Consider the following 27,444-nt stretch of genomic DNA (forward strand, 5'->3'; position numbering starts at 1 on the left):
GAAAAGATGTTGAATATTTAAAAGTAGAGCAGAAGGTTGCATGATGGACAATAAATGTCACATACAAATCCTTTCATGTTCGGTTAGAGGCAGGTGAAATGTGAAAAAATATGAAGAGTTAAACATAATTAACTATGAATAGTTAAAAAAGAGTATTGCTAACTTCAGCTGCTACCCTTCAAACCTAGTAAGAGTTTTCGAATTAGACATGTGAAATGTTAATTTATGAACTAGTGATTAGCATTGCAGCAGATAACTGAAAAAGTACATAAAGAATATTGTGATTAATAGTAACCGCATTGCTTACTATTTTTCATCAGTACATTAAGGTATTTAAGTGTTTCAGAGAAGGTTGTTCCTGCCTGGTTTTTTCCTCTTTTTTTGTGTGTGTGAATGTGCATACATTTCTGAAGTGTCATTGGAAGTCTGAACTGTTTCTCTGCAAAGTCACTCCAGAGATTCCCAGTATACCTGGTGAGCATTGGGCTTGCAACTAAGGGATGCTACATCCTATCTGTATCCTATCCTGAATGATACCGTTGCATAGCACAAGCTGTAGTCTAAGGGTTTACTGCCAAGGTCAGAAACCTTTGCCTCCAGCTTTGCAAAGCTTAAATGACATAATAGGATCTTTCTTGACCTGTGCATGAGGGCATGCATGCATAAGGCTGCGAAGACTGATGCTGGACTAACTATCTTGTGAACATTAATGCTCATCTATATTTAGATTGTTGCACTAAGCACAAGCCACAGAAGGATGTTCCTGCAATGCAACAGAAGGTCTTTTTCTACCTTTTTATTGTACATCCCTGATGTTTGCCGTTACCATAGCTTTTTTGTGTGGCACTATTTTGTGATTAGAAATGCCCCATTATCTCTTCTACCAGAGCGTATTTGAATAATCTGGCCTAGCGTATGCAGTGGGATGCGTAAGGTAATCACTGAATTGCTGATACTTGATCAACACAAGGAAGATGTTACAGAGATGCATTCTGATTAGAACATTTCTTCCTGTGAAGAAATGGGCAACATGCCCACTAGCACTTTTTAATATTATATAAAAGGCAATGCTTTTAAATATGAGGCTACTGTACCTCTGTTCCCAGCTGCATTAGACAGCGTTATAATTGTTTAAACAAACATCAGTGACTACAGAGTATTGAACTTTCAGCATTAACGTTGAAACAACATACATGCTGTTCTGGGGAAAAACTCAAACTCTACTAAAACACAGAATTCTCTCACATTTAGTAAGCTGCACGTTAAGTACAGCCGCATTAAACCACGGCTGACTAGTGTAAAGTAGATCCTGATCCTACAAATACGTAAGTCTGTGTTTGATTTTGTGTGCTGCAATGAAACCCACGTGGTGTCAGGGAAATTAATCACGGTACATGAAGTTCAGTTTGTGCATAAATGCTTGCGGGATGTGGCTCAAGACTTTGCTATGGTGCTCTGGGGAGTTTTGTGGGGCTGATGCTCTGCATTCTGCCACATTGCCATGGTGGTCCCAGTCTTTGTGTTTTTATTGCTTAGCAAAGAGAACCAGGTAAACTATGGGAGTGTATAAACCAAGGCAGATTTCTCTTACCACACTGAACTGTCTAATAAAGGGCATAATTAAAATTGTCTCAGGCAAAAATGATCTTCCCATAAATAATTTCACATATGCTCTCTTTCTGACTCTCTCACTCACTCATTATTACAGAGCTGCACTTGCCCTTTCTTAACCTGCCAACTTCCTCCTGATGTGGTATTTTTAAACCTCTAAGCTAAGTAGCTCTCATGCCTTTTTCCTGTTTACAATAATGCCAGCTCCAGATGTCATCTGGTTTCTCATCTCCAGCAAGATAATTAACATTTATGTTTATCTCCTAGCGGGTCTAAGTTCCATTGTCCACTAGCATTAAACACAGAATCACTAGTGGTCATGCTGGAAAAGATTCTTATGTATTTAGCATAAGCTGGTCTGTGGAAGGAGGTGAGACTTCAAGCTAGGTGAAAATGTGCTCAGGTTGTATTGCAGTTTTACAGAAGTTGAAGGAGTAAGTGTGCTGTGAGTAGCAAGTGGAGGATTTCTTTGTTGTCTACTTAAGCCATGTTTTGACTGGTCTACAGATAACCATTTCTGAATACAGTGTATCAAGCTCCATTGCAAAGTATTGAAAGTATATGTGTTCAAAAGAAAATTAAAACATTGATTGTGATCAATTTAGTTTGAAATTCCGTTACTGTATCAGTAAATTGGCACTTTCCCTACTGAATAACTAAATCCTGAAGAATGATGTCTTCTAAAGAGTCAGTCTCAGGCTAAAAGTTACAGCCTTCTCTTGAGAGACAGCTTTCAAGGTGGGAAAAGCAAACTGATGAAGACCAAAGATCTGCTGACTTGAGGGGTTGGGTTTGGGTCATCACTCAGAAGGACTGAATTGCAGTCCTGAATTGTCGCAGGTTTCAGTGCAAATGCTCATATTTACCTTTAACTGACATAACGGTAGAAAATTATTCTTTATTTTCCAACTGGGATTGGCTGATACTTCCCATTCCAGCTGCTCATCATCTTAACTACCCATTTTCCTTGCTAGCAAACCCACTGATGCTTCTTCAGCACTTGTCTGTCTGATACCCTATCCCAGCACTCCTGGCTTTTCCTTTCCCTGCTATATGCCCTCAGTTGCTGCTGGCTGGTGGGCTCACCTGCCACTCCAATATCTTTAACATTTCCACCTTGGAAATTTACAGTCTGCAGTGCACAGACATGTTTCAGACACATACCAGACTTCTTGGTTCCTTTTTGTGTGAAATCAAAAGGTATTTCCTCTTTGGCAGTACTTGGCTAACAGTGACAACTCTGATTTCAGATGTGTGAGAGAAAGTCCACAGCCTGGACATGGTGAAATGCTCTTTGCACTTAAGTCATTATAAACCAGGTTGCGCTGTTATTAGCGTCATCCTGCAAACCTCTTGCCTGGGAATTACCAAGAGTGTTCACTTGTTGCTGTTGAAAATTGGGCCATAATTTTGTAGTGAAGCAACATCACCAGGTGCAGAAGCCTTGCATGGATGGCAAAACTTGCAAAGATTTTTGGCCCCTGAAATCAACTGGACAACATAATATCTTGCGGGCATAGATGCCAACTCTTGCTAGATGGTTAGCTTCTCTAATCTTACGAGCTGTCATAGCCCCTAAGGTATTTGTTATTTTCATTAATACCATGATAATTTAAAAAATTAGTCTTCCACATCTCTGCACAGAAATTGTAGTTGCTAAAGTTGCCAGTTGAGTCTACCAGACTTGTTGAAAGAGGGTGGAAGAAACAAAGCCATTTTCCCTGTGAATAGCTACAAACTTTCTTCATTCATCACTGAGCTTGCAACCCAGGGCTTGGAATATATCAGCCTGTTACTATTACATTTCTGTGATTAGTGGTGGAAATGCAGTCAGTAAATAACATAGCTGTGTTGATAGTAATGTGAAAAGCAAAACTGGACAAGGGAGCATGCATAAAACATGAGTGGAAGTCCCCAGGTTGAGACTGTCAGGGCAGAACTTGGGTAAGAAGCTGCTTGTAAGTAGTTTTGAGATTTTGGAAATCAAATTGTTTTCCATGTCTCACCCCAGTAACTTGCACCCCGACTCCACGAAGTCATGATGGTTGTTTGGGTGCAACTGGAAGGAAGGCTGGAGCTTTGCCCTTTCACGGAGATGTGTGCAAGCTCCGGGTTTGAGGCCCCCTAGGGTGAATAAATAGCAGCTGCACTGACATCAGCTTGCACTTCCCAGCTAATCCGTACTTGCAACTCGCTCAATTTCATCCCTAAAGATATTATCAATGATGGAAAATAGTGTACTGGGCAGGCTTATTGATTAGTCAGTGGGTGGTTTAGTGGCAAGATGTTTTCTGTGGCTGGCTATACATATAGCCATTGTGTTTCAGACGATGTGGTATGGATTGTGGCTTTCATATGAGAAATTTGGCTATGAGAATATTTCTTAATATTTCTTATTATTTCATCTATATTTCTGTGGTTTGGGATTGTGTTTCTTCAAGTACAGGAGTGTGAATGTGCAGTTTAGATAATAATTATTGTACTTCCAGTTGGCCTCTGTTAAGGAAAGTCTGCAGCTGATTACCAGTTGGTAGAAATAATTTTTGTAAATTAATTCTGTTTTATTTTGCCGATCTGAAAAAATGAATTTACAGTCTATAGCTCCAATTCCACAGTAAAATTGCTGATTGCATGTATGATGCTAATTTTAAAGGCAGAAGTTTTGAGAGCATCCCTCTTCTATCCCATTTTGAACACTGAACTTTCCTATTTATGCTTAGGAATTTTCATTTACATTTTAGGGATCGTTACACCATTTGTTTAAAGGTGATCTCAGCCTTTTTCTGACTTTCCTTGTTCTTTAACTATTTAAAGAACATCCAAATTTCTTTTTAACATGTACATAGCCAGACTTTGGTTGTGCCCATTAGGCAGGAACATTGCAGAAATGGTCTGCTTCAGTCCACCACCTTCTTGAATGACTTTTAAAGGAGAAAAGAAATAGGAATGTTATTCTTATCATTTTATCATGACTCCCACAGTACTCTTCTCTCTTTAAAGCCATAGGGCTTGGAGTCTGGTGGTGATGTCACATTTCATTTTAGAATGAAAAAAATGTGAAGAAAAGCTTGAGAATGTGAGCCAGACCCCAGAAGGCTGAGGAACAGGGGAAAAAAAAAAAAGATCTGGATTTGTTTCTCTTCTGTTTATTACATTGTGATTCTTTTTAAACTCACTTTCATGATTTGGGAGCATTTGAGCATGTCAGCATCATGTCAGGATGCAGAGCTGTCCCCCAGGAGACAGCACTGGCATGGCCGCCGCAGAGAACAGAGGGGAGCAGCCAGATACCAGGACCTGCTGGGTTGCATATCCTCTCCCAGCCGGTTTGTGGAAGGGTGCAGCTGCTTGTAGTTCAACACCCAGTTGTTCCTGTGGCTCTGACCACCCACTCAAGGCAGACCGGTTTCTCTTCACTTTGGAGTAGGCTGACAACCTTCTCCCCAACCCTTGGATCACTAGCAAAGGGCCATTTGATATGAAAAAAGAAGTAGCTGTCGGTATTTCCAGGGTGGGTTCAACAGAAGGAAGAGATGTGGTCACCCGCTGTGTATTTCTCAGGCATCCTTGCCCCAGGAGTCCCACAGCAGAGGGACACACAGGGTCCCACACCTCGCTGGGTACGTCGGCTGTCACTGCAGAGTGGGGACATGAGAGTCTGGTGATACAAAAGCTGCAGGCAAAAAGGAAGATTCGCTGAGAGCCTCTGCGCTGCAGGGGTCTGCCAAGCCTCTGATCCAGAGCAGCAGAATTGTTCATTTCTGCATGCTGCTCGTCCTGCACACACTGTGTCCTGTAGAAAACTGCAATGCGCAACGAGCAGACTGCCTGCAGCAGACAACCTCCATTAGACTTTATTTCCCATGTAATAAATCATGACATGTTCCAGGTTGTATCTGTCACCCTACACACTCCTAAAGTTTTGAGGAATAGGGGTAATTTTTGACACACATTACAGGGTCAAAAATAGACTGAGTTGGTCCCTGTGCACAGGAGAAGGGTCTCCCAAGAGAAACACTCTGTCAGCATTTCCATCTCTTTTGAAAGGGTTTTATATCTCAATGACCACAAAAGAAAGGCAGGTGTAGTGGATTCTTAGCCAGCTAAGCCCTAAGTCTGGGGATTTTCTGTCAGCTCCCTAAGTTCATAGAGCTGAAAATTTATAAGCAGCTCAGTTTCCCATAAAAGACACCATGACCTCAACAGCCAGAACACAGAGAAGGAAAATGATCAATCTTGGTGAAATCCAGGCTGGGACGAAAAACCTCGCTGTCCAGGTTGAACTTGCCAGTCTTGATATTCATTGACAGTTGGAATTCAGAGGTCAGGAGGCTTAATAGGGCACTCACTTCAGGATCTTCAGATGCTGAAAATGAAAAGCTTTAGGTGCTGCAAGCCAAACATGAATGAGGTTGAGATTGCAAGGAGAGGTAGACACATTTTACTTGCTGCTTGTCTTAATCCCATTGTGTGCTTTACTCTGGAGATATTTTCTTGGCAAGGTAAATGTGTAAGAGACATATTGGCTGAATAAAGTTATAAAGATATATGAAGGTGTATTGTATCATCTTGACTAAATACGTTTGTAATTTGATTGCATGTTTTAATCCCTGACTGCAGTCATGATTTAAAATGTGTGTCTTTGCAATTGTTCATCAAGTCATACATATGTCAGAAATGTCAGCCATATACACCTGAGGTATATTTCATTAGCTGCATTTGACTTCCGTTAACTGGGCAAAAGGTTTTTCTTCCAGACCATAGTATACAGATTCTCAAATATTTTTCCCAATAATGTGGTCACATACTTCCTTTGCCCAACAAATAAAATATAGCAGGGAATAAATAAATTAATGAGAAATCAGAACTTTTAGCTCCTGCTGCTCATTCTCAGGCTCAGCGGATCTGCATTTTTTTGTTTTCCAACCAGATGGAAAGGTTCTCCCAAAGGCAGAAGCCTTCAAGTTGAAAAGCATGGGTTTCTACCTCCTTAAAAATTCAGAATTTGAAAGAAAGGAATATTTCCACATTTTGCGTAGAGGTGAACCTGTAGAATCACTTTTGCCCCCATAAGTTACTGTGTTGTAGTCTTGATCTGTCCATGAAATCCATTTACATATAATTAAAAAACAAGAAATCATGTTTGCAGTGAAATATTTGCATTTCATCACACAGAATATTGTTATGTGACCTGAACTATTTGGTAAACTCCTTGCTTTGAGAGTCCAAATGCTGGAAATGCAACTGCAAGAAAGAACAGCTTGGACTCCGATCTTTAATTTATGAAAAGTTTTATGACCTGGAAATATAGCACGTGAAACATACTTCTGGCTAAACACTAGATATTATAAGGAGATCTGAGCAATGAAGACCCAAAGTATGCATTTGCGTTTCAACTACAGGGGCAGAGTACGAGGCAAGACAGCGTGAAACATGCGCTCTTAGGAAAGTGTCTAGTGTCTAAATCCAGGTAGAGTGTGCACCTTCTTGTGTAAATTTCAGGTAAACTTCAGATAAGCGCACTGTTGTTCTTCAGTACAGCACTGCAATGCACTGTCAGCATCAAGCCCAACCACGGGCTTCATGTGAAGAGCACACTTAAGGACTTTATGAAAGATGAAGTGAAATTAAATACATGTGCAAGCATTCTTTGCAATTAGGGTATTAGTCAAGATCAAAAAAACCAACATGGTGCTTTTTTAGTAGGTGTAATCTCAGTGGCATCGCAACATTCAGTTTGTCATTTGACAGTACATCTGTATCAGAAATACATACTCTATTTTGGCACCAAAATATGTAGCTAAATCAGTAACACGTAAATGACAAACAGCACAGTTTATATTGTAGTGTTTAAATTATGCCTTTCAGACTCTTTGCTGCATACAAAGTTCTATGGATGTTGATTTTATATACAGAAACGTGCATATGTCTGTAAAAGCGTAATGGGAAAATAGTATGACAGAGGCAAAATGGGTAGTACTTATATTTAAGCTGAATGGGGAAAAAAAGTAATCCGTTGTGAAAACCTCCTTATCATGAGTCTAAGCATGGGAGCAGGGTTGGGCCTTGGATTTATTCCTTTATGTCAGTGAGAGTTTTGGATAAATAAGAAATACAGATCCCAGGGAAGCAAGATAATATAAGTAAGAATAAAATAAGAAATTTTAAGTCTAATAAAGTACAAGAAAGTCAGAAGTAAATCAATTAACTTGGAAGCCAAAATCGTTTCATAAACCCTACTTATAATTTTCTTGAGTTCATCATCAAGCAAATGCATCATTATTAAGAAACATGAGTGTGTAAAAGGCAGTTAGTCCTGAGCACAAACTCACCCAAAGATGAATTTTGGAAGAAAATGATCAGGAATACAGTTATCCACAATAAGCATCGGTTAAGACAGGGTAGTATTTATCACAGCTGCAATGTGAGCCATGTTTTTCAGCTCTGTATAACATCTTCACAGCTCTTGCTGGCTGCTGTCTCTGAGGAATTAAGGCTTGTCAGTGCTTTGAGACTGTGACTTTTGAGAGCAGTTTAGCAGTTCGTGTCCTGGAGGAAACCATGAGGTTTGTTTTGCAAGTTTGCAGATCTGCCCATGGCAGGGAGGGCACAGATACCAATGGGTTACGTTATGCCTGGAGCCATCAGAACTGCAGAAGGGTCCACAGCCCACTCCAAATATATGCAAGCCCCTCCTATTTATGTGTTTCTGTGTATGAATGAGGGTGTAGTGGCCTGCATGGCAGCCCACGTGCCCAGCAGGAGTTCGCCTGCTCTGTCCCTCCCTTTCCTACATCATTTGTCCTCTGGCTATCAGTTTCTGTGAGAGAGGTGCTTTCCCCACTGCATCCCACTAGTGGTGGATCCACTCGGCTGGGATGTGGAAAGCTGGTGCTCCTGCCCCTGCCCTGTCTCCCCCTGCAAGCAGGAGTGCTTATCAGATGCTCTGGGGTGGCTAATCTCCCAAACCTTTTCTATTCTGTGGTCTGTGCAGCTTGATTAGTATTCTGTCTTCAGAAACTTTTCCCAGCAAAAATGTTCACCAAGGTTCATAAGGTCCAAGTATGTTTGGTTTTGACAGAGTTTTGCTGGGATTCTCCTCATTGTCTAAGGCTTAGCTGCATGTGTTATGGCCATGGGATAGGGCAGCAGCAAGTGGAACCTAACAGCCATTTAAAATGTTGTCAGACATAAAAGTAACACAGTTGGTAATATTCTGAAATATTCTGTAATATTCTTAAAATATTTTTTTTCAGCATTAACTTGTTAATTAAATCTCTCAACAGGCTTCTCATTTTCCACAACAGCACCTGGGGAAAAATGATAAGTTTCTTTTTTTCTCACTGGAAGGTGTTTAATTAATATATGCATTTTAGTTTAGACATATATTCTGTATAATAAAATACCTGAGCTCAGCATTTTTTACTCATTTAAAAAATGTGATTACGTGGTAGACAATTCCAGGAACACGCTTCTGTCATTAATTAAGACAAATAAAAACCCGACTGCTGACATGTATCTTTGTGATTATCTTTTAGAGACCTCCTTTTCTCACTTAAGCTAGTTTTCTTTTGGTTTGTTGGACAGAAGAGAGAGCACCTTTCAGTACCAACTGCAGTCTCTGCCAAGGATGCCAAAGGGACCTCTGCTTAGTGGACTACGACTGAGAGGTGCAAGGAGAGACAGGCAGCCCTTGAGCTCAGTAGTTCCCAGACTGTGAGGGTTGGTATGAATTTCTCGGACTGTGGTTAAGCAGGACATTCCACAGAGAATGGGTTATCGCTCTTCAAAGGCCAGTATGTGGATTAAGTCACAAGGCATACAGATCTGGTATGAGGTGAACACTTGCTTGGTCTTATCTCTAGCCCATCAGTGCCCATAATAATTGAAGACTATTATTTGCAGATTGCAGGGGAATCACTGTCATTGAAGTATAAAAACCCTGCAGGGGGAAAAAAGTGTCAAATAACCTAAGTCAAGACCTTGCAACAAGGTCTGAAATTGTTAAAGTTCTGTTGATGAAAAGTTGTGGAGTACCTCTGGCTAGTGACTTGCTCATTAGCTTTTGGGGGCAATTAAACATTTAAATGGAAAACATACTGCATGGGGGTATTGTTTGGATTTAGAAAAAATATGTGGTGTATGCGTACCAATTATCGCCTGTTTCTCTAAATTAGAGCATATCTTTGTATAACTAATAATCTCTCTAGGGATTTTTTTAATTTCTGCATTTGGGGAATCCAAATTCCATTCTCAGATGTCAGCCAGGCACATGAAAGGAGCATCTCAAAGGCATTCAGGTGCTAAATCAACGACTAACTGGTCTTCCAAAAAGCCCCTGAACAGCTTGGAAGTGTAAAGTCTGGTCAATAAAAATAAAAGTGTTAGTCAGCTTAGTACTTTGGACAATTCCAGTAAATGATTGCTTTGCCTTTAGCTACCTAAATGCCTTTAAAAACTGGTTGCTGGAAACTGTTGAAAATCAGTAATTGTACAGGTCACAGGGTGCAGGAACAGGCTTTCAGTTTCCAAGAGGATCCCTTGAGTGACACTGAATTGTACTGGGGGGTTGGAGTCAGAGTTAAGGAGATGGGAAGTGAAGCTGTCTGCACAGCAGCACTTCTTCCCCTCTTCCCTCCTCCTACCTTGGTTTGTTTCTCACAGCACTGGAAAGAAAGAATGGAACATGAGGTGGTTGTCTCTATCTTGTGGTTGGTTATTCCCAAAATTGGGTAGTGAGAAGCCAAATCTAACTTCAAATAATCTCCAATTTATATCTTTTTGAGGGAAATACAGATTTGACAGAATTTGCAACTGCCATTACGAATACTTCTTTGAGCTACAGTTTCAGTTAGAAACATTCTGAACTGAAGCCTTTCCCACACAGCTCCTCTCGTTTCTGAGTGTTGCTTAGGATTTGTTTAGGTTTGGTTTCTTAGGCTGTCTTTCAAGGATGTGGTCTCATTTTTTTGGTGCCCACAGCTTGGAAGGCCTGTGGCTGCCTTAACAAAAAAAAAAAAAAAAAGCTGAAACAATGCCCATCAAGGGGAACATGTCCCACACAGAGTAGCGGGGGACAGAAAAAGGGAGAAAGAAATGGAAAAGAAACAAAAGAACCTCAGTCTCAGCCTTTGGCAAAGAACGAACAATACATGACTGATTTGCTCTGACCACTTGTGGAGGAGGACATGATTTCTCTTGTCCCTGTTTTATTCTCATCAGAAGAAAAGCAACTGTTTTGCAGTATTTTCAATCTCCACTGAAGAGGCTGTTGAGACTGGAATAGCAATGGGATTGCCTCCAGACAGAAATACATTGACCAGCACTGTGTGGGAGAGCTTGAAAAGCTCCTTCTTGGGTGGTAAAGTGCAAGGCAAAAGCTTACGGACTCATTCTTTATCCTCTGATTTAGAAGTGGAAGCACCCTGTTACACAGGGTTGCTCCTTCCAGGACTGTCCATGTTGTCATGTGCTTGTGATGCTTCGGTCCTTGAAGTTCACTTGTGCAATAGGGAGTGTACAAAGGTGTTGTATCATCAGGTGAGAGTAAAATGATTTGTGTTATCATTCTCCAGCAATGCTGTTCCTGTCGATGTTGATGGTAAGTTCTCACCTCATTTTGCACATTGTATCTGCTCAGTTTGGGAATGGACAAATTGCTACAGTGGATCTCAGTAGTAACGTTTCTGGTACCTACAAATGGCTGATATCGTACCTATTAGAAACCCTTCATCAAATAAGTATCTAATAAATCTTAATGAGTATATTTCTTCTAAGTCTTCCAACATACAGAGATTGGCTTATACTCTGTGACATAGATTAATGTCCTTTTTTAAATACTAACCCTCTCTAATAAAGCAGATATTCCCTGTATGGTATCTAGCAGCTTCCCTGGTATCAAGAGCAACATATTTGTATCCCCCTGTGGTTGAAACCCTCAGGACCAGGAGAGCAGAGGAGAAGAGGGATCAGAAGCAGCTAAAAGGCCTCACTGACACCCCCAGCCATTCCAGCAAAGAGCAGACACTCGTCTGTCCAGGCAGGCAATGATGTGAAACAGCATTTAGCATCATCAGAGGTGCACTAATGTCTTGCACCCAGTGTAATGACTGGGGTAAGCCTTTGGTATGGCCCCGAGGGCTCTGAACCGCCACTGCATTCACAGTGTGCCTGGAGAAGGGACTGCTGCCCACTCCTCTGCAGCAAGGGAAGGGCTGAGGCAACTTTGCTGTCCTTTAGCTCCTGCAGCCCATGGCTGACTACAGATGTAAGCTGCCTTTGACTTCAAGTCGCATGAATTCTCTGGCCGACACTGGGGTGGTTAGATTCATGGGCTGGACCCCTTCAGCTGCCACAGCCAGCCCCAGCAGGGACCAGATGTGAAGCCCAAAAACTCTGCACTCAACTCAACCTTGCGGGAAGGGTCCTTTCAGTCCTGTGCCTAACCCTGCGAGGAGAAGACCCTGGGAATGAGGTGTGGTTTCAGATGCAGTAAATCACAGTTCTCATCCTGAAGATGTGGTGTAGGAGCACAGATTTAAACCTCAAATTCACATGGTTCTTCTTGGAGAACGTATTTCCTTTTTGTCTTAGCTTTTGTGTCTGGAGAGGAAGGCATGAGCCTTTTGCTTTCCTTGCAGATGCAGCGAATCCTTATGAAAGTTAATCTGAATTCAGGTGCTTGCAACAATCCTTATGTTACTAAGTGACTACTTCCCAACTTACTGACGTCTTTTGCGTTGTGTGTTCTGATGCAGCGAGTTTCCTCACTGGAATTAGTTTTGCACATTTATCACAATGTTGTGTTGCACTTCAGGGTTACAATTTTTTACCTCTTTTAATGGCAGCATTTTAGAGAACCCTTAAATTGTACCACACTGACGAAAAAACACAGTGCAAAATAACGTATGTCTTTCAGAAATGAGGAAGAGAGAAGTTTCAACTTTTCTTTGCAGTGATAGATTTCCTCTAGGGGCCCAATCCAGAATTGATTTCCCATTTTAATCTATGTGAGTCTTTCCAGCCTGTTGATCTCTGTGTGTTTTGAATTTGGCCTCAACATCTGAAACAGGACTGTGGTAAATAGCAGCATTAAACAAATGGGTAAGAGATTTATCTTGGACTGGTAAATTTTCTTGACTGCAGGGTAGGGTGGTTTCAAGATAGAGCAAAGCACACAGGTCCTCATTGCTCCTGCAGAAGACAGCTTTGCCATCTCAACTTTGCAGCTTGTGTTTATTGACAGAATATGTATACAGAAATAGGTAGAGCACTTTCTGTGGGAAAAGCACAGAAAAGCATTGGATGTTTTTCTTAATAATAGAGAGAAAGCGTACAGAGAAAGCATCGCATTTTATTTGTTTTGGTCTAGTCTTGGGATGGACTCTCTGCCTGAGCCTGTGGTATTTATTTTTCATCATATATAAAAGGCTGTGCCCCCCCACAATGGGTTCTTGGCCTCATCAGACCAGTCGTCCCATCTGAATGTCCATAAAAGCTTTTAAGAAACATTTTGTTACGTTTTTTCTGACCTTTCTCTATGGATATACTGTATACAAGCATACACGTTAAAATCCACAGTATTCATTAGCTAAATCATCTCAGGAGCTGTCTTCCCAAAACTTTGATTCTTCCACAACTGCAGCCAAAGCCTGTGCTGGGAGACATGTGAATGACTGGAAGACTAGCGTCTGCCCTATGGTAATGGCAGCAGGCTGCAGAAAAGTTGTGTCAGAATAGTCCCCTGAATTTCTCCCCTCTTACAGAGGGCTTTTTAAGGTATACCCCTCAGAAAGACACGATGAATTCAAAGAAGTGCTAAGAGTGAAGCTACTGCAAAAATATACCTTGTTGCTGGGAGATTTCATTTTTAAGAATGAAGGGCAATTATTTAAATGGAAATGCAGTCTAAGGAAGGACAGCAATCCTGGGTTTAAATCTTTCCTAGATGTCCATGTTCTTATAATAAGAGAAGGAATATTAGTTTACAAGCTTGGGTATAAACCCTCTGAGGTCGCAAGCTGCCTGTCATTCCTTGTACTGCTTTCTGCTGGCAGATGCCAAGAAGCTGTGCCAGTGCTGAGCTGGACTTGGAGATTTGCACAGCATGTTAACTCTCTGGGTAATCAGTCTGCGAAGTCCATAGATCAAAGCCTGTTTGAACAGATTTGAGCCAAAACCAGCAAGCACTGTTTCCTTTGTGTCTCAGATTCTGTGACAGAACAAGCTTTATCTAACCTCATCTGTGACACACCTCATTGCCTCTGACAAGAGTGTATTTGGAATTAACTTTTGGGTTGTTGCTTTTAAGTAAACTAACAAGCTGTGCAAGCTAAGCATTTCTGCATCCTGATATGCTTGAATTATTGAGGTTCTTTGTGTGTGGTGTTAAGTTGTGCAAGCTATAGGATGACTGTAAATAAAATCGCACTTTTGGGCAGCTGGTACTCAGTCTGATCCACAGAAGGTGATGGTTTGATTCATAAGAGACAAAAGTTTCTTCTCTCCTTTTTAACCCAAAGAAAGGTGGTGGAGCAAAGCACCAGGGAAGAGTTGTATAAAGACTTGAAATGCACGCTGTGCCCATGAATGCAAAAAATGTGAAGTATATGAATGTATTCAGTCTCTTAACATGGTACTGTCTTACAGCAAGGTTACAGAACAAAGGAAAGGCAATGCAGCCTCTTTAACATTTTGCTTGTTACCTTTAGTAGGCAGCTGCCCTGTATGGACAGAATTCACTGTATGTCCTCAGGCTTTGCTACTGTGAATACCTCCAGTGTTGCAAACATCAAGAAAATATTCTTTCTCTAGGTGTTTTTTAAGCCCGCAAGCATGTTTTTAAGGGTGACACTATTCAACACATGGGAACATAAGTTCAAACTCTGAGACACAATTGCTAATAAAACTCATTAGACAGGACAAAACTGAACCAACATCACAAGGATGAAGCAGATAAATAATGCTCAGACAATAAGGAAACTGCAGGAAAAATACAAAAGCTTGCACATATCCAAGCAATAACAGAGAGGGCTCCAGTGAGAAGTGGCACCCTGTGAGACAGTGATGTGTACAAATCTCCCTCTTCCAGACAAGGAGAAGGAAGGACAGGATGGGGGAGGAAAAGGAAATAAAAGATAAGAAAGACAAAAGGGTAGGCCTGTTGATCATTTACTCCAATTAAGCCAATCTTTTGCAGCTGTACTGCTCCAAAGTTCAAGCAATTAAAGTCACTATCTAGCATTTGCCCTCCCTGACTTCAGGATTTGGATTCAGGGAGCAAAAGGACTTGGGCAAGAAGGCTTTGCTTTTGATACATTACCTGACTTGTTAAAACCAGCAGCGTTTGATTAAGGATCTTTTTAATTGCCTTTCACTAGGCCAGTGTGTTCATTGAGCTTCCTCTCTTTTCTGCATTTCATACTGACAGCCAACTAATTGAATATCTGAGTTGGGTTGGGAAGGGAATTTTATCCATACTTCTGTGAGGCCTCAATGAAGAGAACTGGAGATCGGCATGGCAGGGCCTTATATCTGTGGCTTTAACTGTTTGTTGATTTGGTTTTATAACTTTTAAACTGATGTTTATTGCTTCCCTAGATGCTCAGGTGGGAAGTCCTCTTGAATCCCTGATGACATTTCATTATGGTCATAATTATAAAATGTCTTGTATCTTTGGGGAGTGTGAAAGGATCAATATAGTGTAAGACAGCTGAAGAACAAAAAGCTCTTCTGGGTCACCATTTCTTGTGTACCCACCTCCAGACCCCAGCTGGTACTTGTGACGCTGCAGATACAAGCAGAAAGATTGTTAGAGAGCTGAGATAAGGGAAATGTAACAGCAGTACTTGTGATTATCAAAGGGACTGGGTATTTAAGAGATACCGTGATTTGCATTGGTTGCTGAAAAGCAGAGGAGCCATTGTGTGGATTTTCTTTGTCTTAGGAATATTAATATAACAGCATCAACCTTCCTGAAAATAAGATGGCCCATCATAATCCAAATGGTGGGTTCTAGCACAAAAATACTGCTGTATGCAAAACTTTACTCTTCCAAAGGATTTGTACACTGACAAGTATTTGTAGCAGCATAGGAATTAAATCGCAGAATCCTTCTTTGATGATTAAAATTTTGGTCAGTCTAGGAGAGATTTTCTGAGCGATTACTTTTAACTCACAGTGTTCAGATCAGGACGTAAAGTTTGTCAAGAGTCAGTGTTATTCAAATCTTGGGTTTTGGTTCAAACATCTATAACTTCATTAGATCTTGCTTACAACTTTGCCATGCTTAAAGCTGAATTTTAACTTCCATTCTTTGCATCGTTTCCACTTGCACACGATTTCTATGGGATAAGTTTCTTGGGAGTGAAATTTGGTAGCCTCTGTATAATAATGAGGATAATGAGCAATGTGCTGATGTGCACGCATTCTGCATAGGCTTCTGTATGAGATTAGCGTCCAGTTCTACATCTGATGATAGCCTTGAAAGAGTGTTTCCTCCAGCATAATGCAAAGTGAGAAAGGAAGGTCCTAGTGCCTTTACCATTTTGTACAGCCAGAATAATGCAGCCTTTCCAGAATTACTCCATCTGCAGTACAACTTCTACCCTTCCAAAGTTTCAGGGTAATAGCTGAGATTTTAAACGCACAGAAGTAAAGCTGTTCAAAAATAGAATTTTCCTCCCATGGGGGATTTCAGCATTTCAAAATTACTTTCTGCTTTAAGATCAGAATGTAAGTTAAAGCAGAGGGCAATTGATTAAATTTTGTCTCAAGTTTGGAATTGAAATGTTGAAATGGAAAAATGTGCATCTTCAATAAAATGTAAATAATTTGGTATTTTAAAATGGAAAGTTTATTTGGGCAAATATTTCAAAATTATGGGTAAGATTTTTTTTTTTTGGTGTTTTGTGAGTAAAGGAAAAAAAGCACCTTTTTCCACATTGGAATGTTGAATTTGATTCTTTGTTTTAGAAAGCCAAAAAGCAAATGAAAATCAACATTTTCCTGCTGTCAAATCTTTGAAACTTCATTTTACATCATTAGCATTTTCCAGTCAAATTTTTCAACTGGCTTTATGCTGAAGTCAGTGTTGTGGGAATCAAAATTTTGAATGTCCTGACTTCCGTTCAATTAATATTTGGCCCATTTTGTTTCATTCCCACACCTGTTTCCATTAATTTTCTTGTTGAACTCAACTCATCTGTGAAGGGGAGGGACTCTTGAAGACAAAATTGGTTGTATGTAACTGCAATAGCCAACGAGTCCAAACCTTCTTGGATTAACGGGTGAAACTCCACTGAAGTCAATGGAGCTTTGAATAATTGGCACCAATAGAAAATTGGCCCCATGGAGTGCAACTACATTGTCACATCTTGAATGCTCTTCATTCTCATGATAGACATTGCTAAAGGAGTCCCTTTTCAAGCACTTATGCATTTATTATTTTCAAAACCCATTTCCTCAGAGGGGTCAAAAGCTCTTCTCATCACCATAGGGAACCCATGGGAATTTCGGCATTCTGAAGTACAGCAGGTATCAAACTGCATTAAAATGTTAACACCTTTTTTTTTTTTAACCATGTTTTGCTTTTGTCATGAGTCAAAAGTGGTGGAATCTAATTATTTCTGATTGGAAAGAAAAACATTCCAGCCGGAAAAATGTCACATTAAAATCGGATTACTTCCAACTAATCCATAAAAGAAATTCCCCTAGTGAAAACGCCCTATCCCTGATTGCTTTGTATCACTAGTGTGATGCTATAATACCATTTTTATACTGTGTTTCTGGCAATTTTTGGTATTATCTATGCAGAAAATAGATTGCAGATCTCCTCTAAAAGCCAATTGTCTGCTGCTGGTTGGCTGTACAGTAAAGCTGGAGTTTTCCCTCTTTGCCTATGTTGATATTTTTCCTTAAGAGCGGAGAACAATGCAATTATTTTTTATTATTTGTGTTACTTTAGAGCCCCAAGGTCCAAACAAGACCTCACTGTGGAAAGCATTGTTCAACTCCGCAGCTGCAAATAACCCCTGCCTGAAGAGCTTTTGGGCTATGGCCTGTTCCTGTAACCTGGAGCTAGTTGGTTGGCAGGTTACAGACCTGGGGCTTCATGCACAGGGTGAAGAATGGGGGAAGAATGCTTCGTTGTCCTCCCAGGGAGTCCCAGGGATTAAATCCCTTGCCCCAGCTCACACAGGACATCTGTGGCTGACCCTGAGGTGGTGGAAGCCAGATCTCCTGTGTGGCCCCATCAGCCCCTGACCCATCCATCCTTCCTCCCTGGTGTCATGTTGGCCTCCAGCGCAGAAACTTCCACCCAAGGAATTTTCCATTGAGTTCTGCTGCTGATGAGTTTCTTTCTCACCAATAGGTGGAAACTGACAGCCCGGTTTCTCAGGTGACACAAGGAACGGTTCTGCCATCCCAAATGAGGCAGGAAAAACATCACGCAGAACAAGGAATTTTCCATAAGAAACTGTACCATAGCAACTGAAAAAGACGTTGAAGCACATTACATTTTCTCAGCTTGTTGCAACCTGTGCTTTGATGCAACAGGACATCAGAAAAGTGAAGATTTGAGTTTTTTGTCTTTCTTTCCCTCACTTACTTCTTTGGCCAGGATAGTGATTGCTTTAACTGGTGCTGCTTGATCATAATGAATTTATTGCAAAATTGTGTAACCTTTCCACATCCGTCTCCAAAGTCTGTGCCAGAGCCTGTGTTCTGGCGTGCATTGTCATGCTATAGCTGGGGAGGGTGAGGGAACTACATCTGCAAACTTCCATAAGAGATTACAAGCTTTTGAAATTGTAGGATAAATAACCAAGTGGGATGCAGAAATATTTCCAACAGGCTGGCAGCTGTGCAATATGTGGCATCGAAATAAAGTTGAGTCACTAAGAAGTAGTGATAAATAAGCTAGCAGAAGTTTCTGTCTTTTTTTCTAAGTATACCCCAAATATGGTTGTCTAGTGTAACAGAAGAAAAAAATCACTGTGCAGAAACAAGTGGCTGTGACGTTGGTTTGGATATGGACAAATTCTTGCTGTGCTAGGGATAGCATTTAATTAACATGTTGTATAAAATCTTTAAGAGAAGTTTTTGCAGGGCAGCTGTTTAGCTTGTTCGCGAGCAGCTGTAACAGGTTGTCAGGATGAAGAAATCTAAATTAATAGGACTTAAAATGCTTAAGTGAGGAAACAGCAGAAAATCAGATTAGCACTACTAACCAAATGAGGTCTGAAAATTCCTTTGCTTTTAAACTGGAGCAGTTTAGTTACCTTCCTTTTGTTTTTTTCAGAGTTCATACTGTGCCTTGCCTATATTTAATCTCTACCTTGTGTCCCTTCTCAAGCCCATCAGCAGTGCAGTCTTGCATTTCTCACTGGAGATAATAAACTCCATAGTGTGGATCATTGTCCTCTCCTATGTATCTGCAGATATGCATTACTGGGTGGAAAGCTGCAGCATATAGCACATTTTCTATGTATGTAGTCTTTTCATTTAAACTCACAACCTGTCCAATTTCTGAGGTATTTCTGAGGCAAGATGTACTTCTTTTCAGTGAGACTGCTTGTTTCAGTGACAAGCCTGTCACTGATTTGGGAAAGTTGTATCAGACTCCAGAAGAGCTGGGCTCGAACTAAAAATGCTGTACTGCAGCAGGAGTTGTCACGGCTGTCCTTAAATAGGTCTGTCAGCAAGGTCCATATGTGAAAGCACCGTACTTTTTCTGCAGTAGCAGGGATAATGCAGGTTCTCAAACTACTTGCTCCTAGCTACTGTAGCTAGCTTTCAACTTGGCTAATTATGGGAAAAAATACTCTTTAAAATAGTCTTGAGAAGATATTTTTCCTAATGGCGTTGTTTGCAAGCTTAGAATAGCCTTCATTGGGATGCAATTTACCATTTTCGCAAATTTCCACAACAATTGGCATTTCTGATGCCTGCTTGATACAATACTAACGAAAATTATTCCAGTAGCTCCTGTTCAGAAATCTTTACTTGTTTACATTTCTGAAGGTGTGGAAAGGGAGCTACAGCAAGTAGTTTTGAAGTGCTGGTTGTGATATGTTAATCCCTGAGAGCCTGTTTATTTTGATGCGGGATGGTACATAAAAGACTGTAAACTAACAATGTACAGACTGGAGTAAGCAAAGAATTAGGGCAGTTAGCAGACCTCACATTTTCTTTTGTTCATGGCAAGTCTTTTTTTATTTTTTTTCCTTAAATTAGGGGATAATGTGAGTTTCTTAATTGCTTTCTTCAGCAGCTTCTCTTTGTGACTGTTAATCTAGAAGGACTCCACGGCATTTTCCAGTTTACGTTTTGTGAGTAAGAGCAGGATTAGTTTCATGGCATACAAGATAAGCAAGAGAAACAGTGTTGTTTTAAAATCTTTTTTCTAAATATGTTTTTTTCTTTCCAGTCGCTTCTATTTTTGACTGTGTTATAATGCACTTAAAGGTCAGAATCTGTAAAAATAAAAGAAAGTATTCATTGCAGCCAAATCCATATCTGGAGAGTTTCCACTTGAGATTTTGAAATTAAGAAAGTGATGACAGTGAGGAGCTTGGGCCATTGTTTTCAAAATATACCAAATAAGAACTTTGATGAACACAAAACTTACACTTCATAACTTTGTGACACTGTCCAAATAGAAAGTAATTAATATTTTTAAAAAACCCCCCACGATTATGAAACAGCTTAGGTAAGCATTTCTGGCCTTATTTTCTAGGTGGGGGAAACAATGCTAAAGCGATTCACCCAGCAGAAGCCTTGTGAGAGTTGTTTGCCAAATTGCTGATGACAAATACCTTTTCATCTGTGTGTGTGTGTGCCTAGGTTTCAGAAGCAAACAATGTTGCCTCTCTCTAGTTTGTCTGTAAGGAAAAATGCAAATCAGTAATGGTTATTTTTGCAGTTATATTCTTGGAGCATGTGACTGAATTACCATTCTCATATCAAAGAAAAAATGTTACAACAAAGGAAAAATAAATGTGACAGAAGCAATGGTGACAGCAACACACTAGCCTGTAAGTTAGTAGATTTGTATGTGAGAAAACATTGGAAAAACTACCCAATAAGTCTTGAAATGGGTTTATAAATAATTATGTTAGCTTCAGATCCTTCCTTTTCTTAAAATTATCACCAGAAGAGTAGGCTAGAAACACAGAGTCCTGGAAATTGCTTGAGGACCATTTTGTGGATGTTGGACTACCAAAAGGCAAAGTAGACCTCCAGCTCCGTAACAGGCTTCAGACTGGTCCCTCCTAAAAGCAGGTCTGTACTTGCCCTCCTGCTGGTGGTGGTCTTACAGGAGGCAGCAGTTAATCAACACTGCTTGTAAACTGGTCTGTTAATCTACGCTGGTGACATCCTGTCAATAATGCTTTGTGTACCTCAGTGTTTTACTTAAGTGTAGGCAGCATGCGTATCAACCGACGACACCCATTTCCTTAGCTGCAAGTGCCAGTTCTGAGCAACTTGAGACAAAAATCCAGCTGTTTCACTGATAAGAATAAAAATTATTAATTTTTAATACTTCCTTTACTGATAAGCATGTGAGGTATTCCACCATTACAGTTCAACAAATGTAGCAGCCATTTGTGTTGGTTACTGCTGCTCAAAATGCTTTCCAAGTACATGAGTATGTAGGCAGCTGGTATTTATTGCTCTGGGAGAGAACTTGAACTTCAGAAGGAAGGGGAGAAAAATACTACGTTTTGCCTATCTTTGCTCTGTGCAGGCTACCATTGCTGTAAATATCATGGTGTACAGTAATTGGAACAAAACAATTTGTTTTTTTTTTTAAAGCAACAGTCACATAGACATTAGGTGAGAATAAAACTTCCCTGGTCCATGCATTTTTGGTTTCTTGCTGAGATTGCCAGAATTACATTTGCATTCACTTCAGTCTACAACAAGTATTACAGAAGATCCAACTGTAAGTACTTTCCAAATATAAAGAACACAGGGGAGAGAGGTGACTATGATTTGTGGTGACATCTATTAAGCTTTTACAGAATATCATATGTGTGTGCTAGCTATCACCATGAAGTTAACTGGTACTAATTGGTCAGAACTGCCAACTGAGTCTACTTATGAGTGTAACACTCTTCTTTAGGTCATGTTCATTATACTGACATCATATGTCAGATCCTGAATAAAGTTCATTCAGCCATTTCTGCTGTTCTTCTTCTTGTTTGCCCTGCTACGTGTCTGTGCTGCCATCAGCGAGAGTTCATGTCTTGGCAAAGACTGGGTCTGTGTGCTTTGGGAAATATGTGTCTCGGGTATCTGCCCAGTGGCCACTTCTCCAGCAGCAGCGGAGCTGTGGGAGGACATCCTTCGATTGAATCACTGCTGGTGTTTTCCTCTTTCTTGGAAACTAACTGGAACAGAATGTTCAAAGCTCTTTCTTCCTCCCTTTCCTCTTTTTTTTTTTCCTCCCTCTTTCTGTCTTTCACTTCCATGCCTCAAAAGGCTGTAACTGGGTTCATTATTGTGTGATAAATCAGCCAGTAAACTTCTATGCGTTTTGCTGCATTTGGGCAGCTTCTATTCCTTAGTGACAGCTGCTTGGCTCAGCACACTGTAATTATCAACTCAAAATCAAGATGCTTTTAGGTGCTGAAAGCATATTGGCAGAGAATGAACTTGTCCTCAACCTCGTCATGGGCCACAGCGTTAAAAGATCCCATTCAGTGGTTGGTTGGTTGGTTGTGTTGTCACTGTTGGTACTGGGGCTCTGACTGTTGATTATCACAGTGGACCCTGTGGGAAGCTGTTGTTACCCTAAAGGAGTACAGATCTTTGTTTTTCATTAGCTGCTGACATATTGTGTAGTTAACTTTTGATTAATGTATCTGTTCATTGTCTTTCTCTAAAACAAAGTTTTATTGGTATGTGGGAGGGGATTTATATGTGTTAGTGAAAATTACACGGCCCTTATTTAAACAGATATCTAAAGGGAACTTTGCTGAGAAACAGACCTGTTGGTTTGTTGTCTGTAGTGGAACCGGGGCACTCTTTGCTCCTACTGTAAGCCTGCCTCCGTTTGGCATGCTGACTCAGCAACTGGTGCTTAGCTGTCTGCAGCCATGGAGCATACAGACCATGGCATTGCCTCTGATCTGCTAAAGGGCAAGAGGCCTTCGGCTTTATGTTGGGCAGACTTGTTGCAAGGGGCTGTTCGTAGAGACTTTTGTTCTTTTGTTAAACAAAAGAGACTTTTGTTCCCTCACCAAACTTGTTTTAGCAATGAATGAGGACTCCTCCTTATTTGTCTGAAATGTAGAGAAACATAATTTCAACTGACAGATAACGCAGTCCAGAGCTCAAGTGAGTAGAAGGAGAGTTCTCATATTCTTTGCTAGATCTGTTAGCTAGATGTGTTAGTCTTCATGTAACATGAAAATAACATGCAGGTCCAAGAGGGGAGAAAAGAAAATACATGACTTTTTTTTGCAAGAGAAGTGATCTGGGAAAGTTCTGCTGTTCCCATTGTCAAGCCACAGCTTTGCTTTTCTCGCTGTATCTGTGGAGCGGGTTGGGTTTTCTATCAGGACAATTAGAACAGGCACCTATCCTGCTGCTGTTCAAAAAAGGCTTTGAAGTGTTCTCAAGTTCTGCTAGGCTAGAGTTTAGTGTAATTTACAGAGCAATTCCAAGCAGGAGTACACTGTTTGCTTAAGCAAAGCTCAATGGAAGGGGCATGACACAGTCTGATTTGTTCTCATCCTTCCCTAGGATTTGGGGAGATTGTCAGACTGTAGAGCATGAGAAGTCACCCAGACTGTAGAAACCTCATGACATTTACACATCGAGTAATTTGTGTTGTTATCATACAACAAACATGCACTTTACAGTCTTCGTCCTGCATCCTCCAAAGGACTGAAGAACCGAGTCAGCAGAGGAGGAGATGCATGGTCTATGATAAGTAGACCTTTTTAAGCTTGAAATTTGCTAGCATGTGCTGCATTCATATGGAAACAGAGGAAGAATTTTTTCCAGTGCATCTGCAACAAGGCGAAAGGAAAGTCATCTTTTATTTGCAATTGTTGAGAATCTGATCCTGAAAAACCCTCAGCATGTTCAGTCTTGCAAACCGTTTGTGACTTCATTTGGATGACCTATAAGTAAGAACTTGTAGGACTTTTGTTTGAAGCTAGTACAATGTAATAATCTTTTGACTGCTTTGTGGCTGCAGTAGAGGTATTTGGCACAGCCTAGCAGTAAAGATGAATTATCTGGGTGTATGCATGTGCTACCAGCTACAACTGCCTTTGTTACCCATAAGCACTGGGATTCCGAAACTGTAACAGGGGCCAAGGGGGAAATGCCCTGTGAGAACATAAGCCCCTGTGGATGGCATGCCCTAGCAATGGGGTGTGCCAGCCTGTTGGTGAAACAGAAGCAGAGCAACAGATGCCTGACCATGGAAGGATGGAGAAATTACGAAGGACAGCACGTCTGTAAAAGGGAATAGCCCCTTTTTCAGGTCTGTTCACCATTTATGATGGTTCTGCTCATCTCTCCTGTCGCATGGGGCTTTGGGGCACTATAACGGTTAGTGTGAACCCCTTCTGCATCCCCAGAGGACAGAGGCAAACTGAAGTTCTTTCCTTTTCAGTGTATATGAAGACTCAAGACTTGCTTCCTCTCCTTCCTGCTGATTTTGTTTCTCAGTGAGTAATATAGGGATCTGATCAAAGGGCAAGGAAGGTTTCTTCTTTTGTTTGTTTGCAATGCCTTGATGTCTTTATGTGTTTTTTGTGGGTCCTCCTCAGAGATAACCAAACCTGTAATTTTTCTCTGTGTTTAAAGGCCACATAGGCAAAACCCAGGAAAGTGGGCAGTACCTACGGAATCATAAAAGCAAGTAACCACAAAGCCTTAACTGTGCAGTTAAGGAAGCAGGCAGAGACTGAACCTTCCTCTAGGGGAGGAGTTTACTGCAGCTGGCCCAAAGAAAGCAAAACATGGGTATGTGTAATATTCAGCTTTCCACATGGAAAGACACACAGTGTGCTGCAGCCTGATAGTACTGTAAAAGGTGCTCTGAAGCCGGACAAAAATTATTAGAAAAAACATAAACAATATGCTTAAAAGTGATATACAAAAGACTGGTTTCTGTCAGGCTTCTACGATGTTTTCTCTATTGTTTCCTTTCTTTCCATGCGCAATTAGCTGCAACAGGACAGACCTGCCCATCTAACATGACAGATCAGAAGCTTTTAGTAAAATAGTTCAGCAAAAGGTAAAGATTAACTATGCGCTTCACTTTTATATAAGGGGATAGAATTTGGTACTGTGAGCTAAGCACATGGTTTATCCCTTCACAGGCTTGAAAGCTCCATTTACTTTTCATATTCCCTTTTGAAAGGCCATGAGTGAAGCCCTTCTGTCCTCCCTTGTATCGAGGTACAAAATTATCTCCTTCTCCTTTTAAAATGAGAAGAGAAAAAGCAAAGCAGGGAAAACTACATCAAAAATAGGGCAATCTCCTTTGAATTTCACTTTTATACCCACTTAGGTTAGGCTTGAATATGGCTCAGTCTCTGATTGTATGATGTTTCTTTCAGGTCCTGCTTCTCAGACTGGCATCCTTGGATCCTTTTCAGATTCTCTCTGTTTCTGAAAACAGATAGAAAAGAGTTAATACTTTGAAGACAGTGTGTTTATCAGCCCTTCTCCCCTGAAAGTGTGTATTATATGAGATATGCTACATGGTACTTCCCCATCCTTTGCCAAGTGCTTCTGTTTGTGCAGCACAGAAGATCCCTTAAAGATTAGTATTGTGCTGACGGAAGGGATTTCCTGGCCTGAGCTAAGAGAAGGGTGGTGGTGGTGAGATCATTGTCTCCACTTAACTTAAACATGGAAGATGGACCAAATCTGCCACAATGAAATATATAAATTTTATACAGCAACTCACGCACAATAGCCTTTAAGTTGAACAATCATTAGTCTTTTGGAAGAAGTGCATTGAGATTGACATTTACAAATTAACTGTATACACATCTGTAACGACAATGTTTGGTCAAAATTCCAGCACAGTTTTCTGCTTAAAGCTGGTTTACCGTACTGTGCTGAAAAGTTGTTAGTAGGCTGGAAACAACATAGGAAGAGAAACATAGGGCGATTAATGTCTGCTGTTTATGCTGAATATAGATTGCTAAATTTATCTTTCAGTTATTCTGATACATCCCAATTGTTTCAGCACGTAACAGATCAAATCCATATTTAATACATATTTATTATTGAAATAAAAAACAGTTTCAGGTTGCTACGGCTTGAGGGCCTTGTTTACCTTAGTTTTTTTATGCGAGGGCAAATTCATGCCTGGAAAAATTGTCAACTTCGCTATTCTTGTTTTCCTGAATGGTGAATTTAACTCATAAGGCTCATGCATTTAAAACAATCGTAGCATTGTTATTATAACTTACTATAATAGTACTTATTTGATTATGTAAGTTATCTAATCAAGTATGGCAATATACCTATCTGTAGCCAAACTGAGAAGATCTTGGACAACTAAAACAAATCAATTACCTTAACAAAAGAATAAGATAAAACATCTCACCAGAAATCAAATGTTAACCCCAAAAGACAGCAAACACTTGAGTTTCAGCTAGAGAAGAGCCACACCAGCTACAGTAAAATGAGTTTACAGTGGGCAAGAGCTGTGGTGCCCCTGCTGCTGCGGGCAGGTGGAGGAGGACTGGGCACCCTCCCAGGAGCTGCAGAACTATGTCACGAGGGGAAGCCTAATTCTCAGCGAAGACAATGGAAGCTCCGGGGTTTAAAGTATAGGCCTGTGAGGATGTGAGTTGTAAAAGAAGCAACTGAAAGGTGAAGATGCAGCGATCATAAATTTACGGAATTTATCATCAGATGTAGCTCTTGACAGCTAGGAAATCCCTGGGAATTATGCCATTCCTATAGTGCTCACAGGCTTGCTTCTCTTAAATGTCTCAGGTTCTTCCAGAAAGATCACTGCCTAATCAACTTGCCCATTAAATGCCTCCTCAAGGCCCACTTAGGGTCTGATCCCTGTGAAAAATCTGGCAAATCACTGATGGCCACTCAGGGATAACTGTTTCACAACTGTTGAATTAAACCATTCTTTTTCAAAGAAATCAAACAGAATTCAGGGTGGTTCAGAAACCATACTTGTGCAGGTAATGTGACAAGGCCCAAGTGCCTTTCTGACTTAGTTCTGTGGATCCTCCATACTCAGTTTTTTATAGCCTGTACCAGCCCCTTTCATTTAGAGCAGAGTACCTGAGGGGCAGGTTTTCTGTCGGCTTATTTTCCGTCTGTTAAAGAGGTGTGAGTTGAATCTCAGCTGTGGACTATATATATGAAAACATACTGCTTATTTGTTGGCACCTACAACAGCTGGGCACCGGACTTGCATGACAATTTGTTGCTTCTGTATGGTAAAAATTAAACAATGGCACTACACAAAAATATATAGAGAATAATAAGTAAAGAATGTCGTATGGGATAAATACATCAAATAATCAGAAATATACTCTCAGAACTGAACTGGCCTATTTCTGCATCCAGGCAACGCTGACAGGTTAAAAAGTTAAAAAAAGAAATATGGTTGTTGTTGGCTTTTATTGCCATGTTAGAGAGTAGCTATCTCAATGTGCCAAAATTTCTACGCTGTCAATAGCTTGCAGAGTTGCAGAGATGCAGCTACTGCAGAATCCAATGTCCATCAGTCTAGACTTGGTGTCTGCTGTTCATAGTGATTTTGTATCCTCCTGCTTTGGGATTCTCTCTGAAATTCCACCCCTCCTTTTATGCGAATGACAA

At 40.6% G+C, this 27,444-nt stretch overlaps 1 protein-coding gene across 1 annotated transcript in view; it reads left to right on the forward strand.

The window, feature by feature from the left end:
- Positions 1-27,444, forward strand: part of NTRK2 (neurotrophic receptor tyrosine kinase 2) — a gene marked incomplete at its 3' end in the record, with an annotated part of 203,201 nt that overhangs the window by 121,053 nt on the left and 54,704 nt on the right. The gene's annotated exons all lie outside the window — the stretch shown is intronic.

Source organism: Phaethon aethereus (genome assembly GCF_964289735.1).
Source record: "Phaethon aethereus genome assembly, chromosome: Z".
Taxonomy (NCBI): Eukaryota; Metazoa; Chordata; class Aves; order Phaethontiformes; family Phaethontidae; genus Phaethon; species Phaethon aethereus.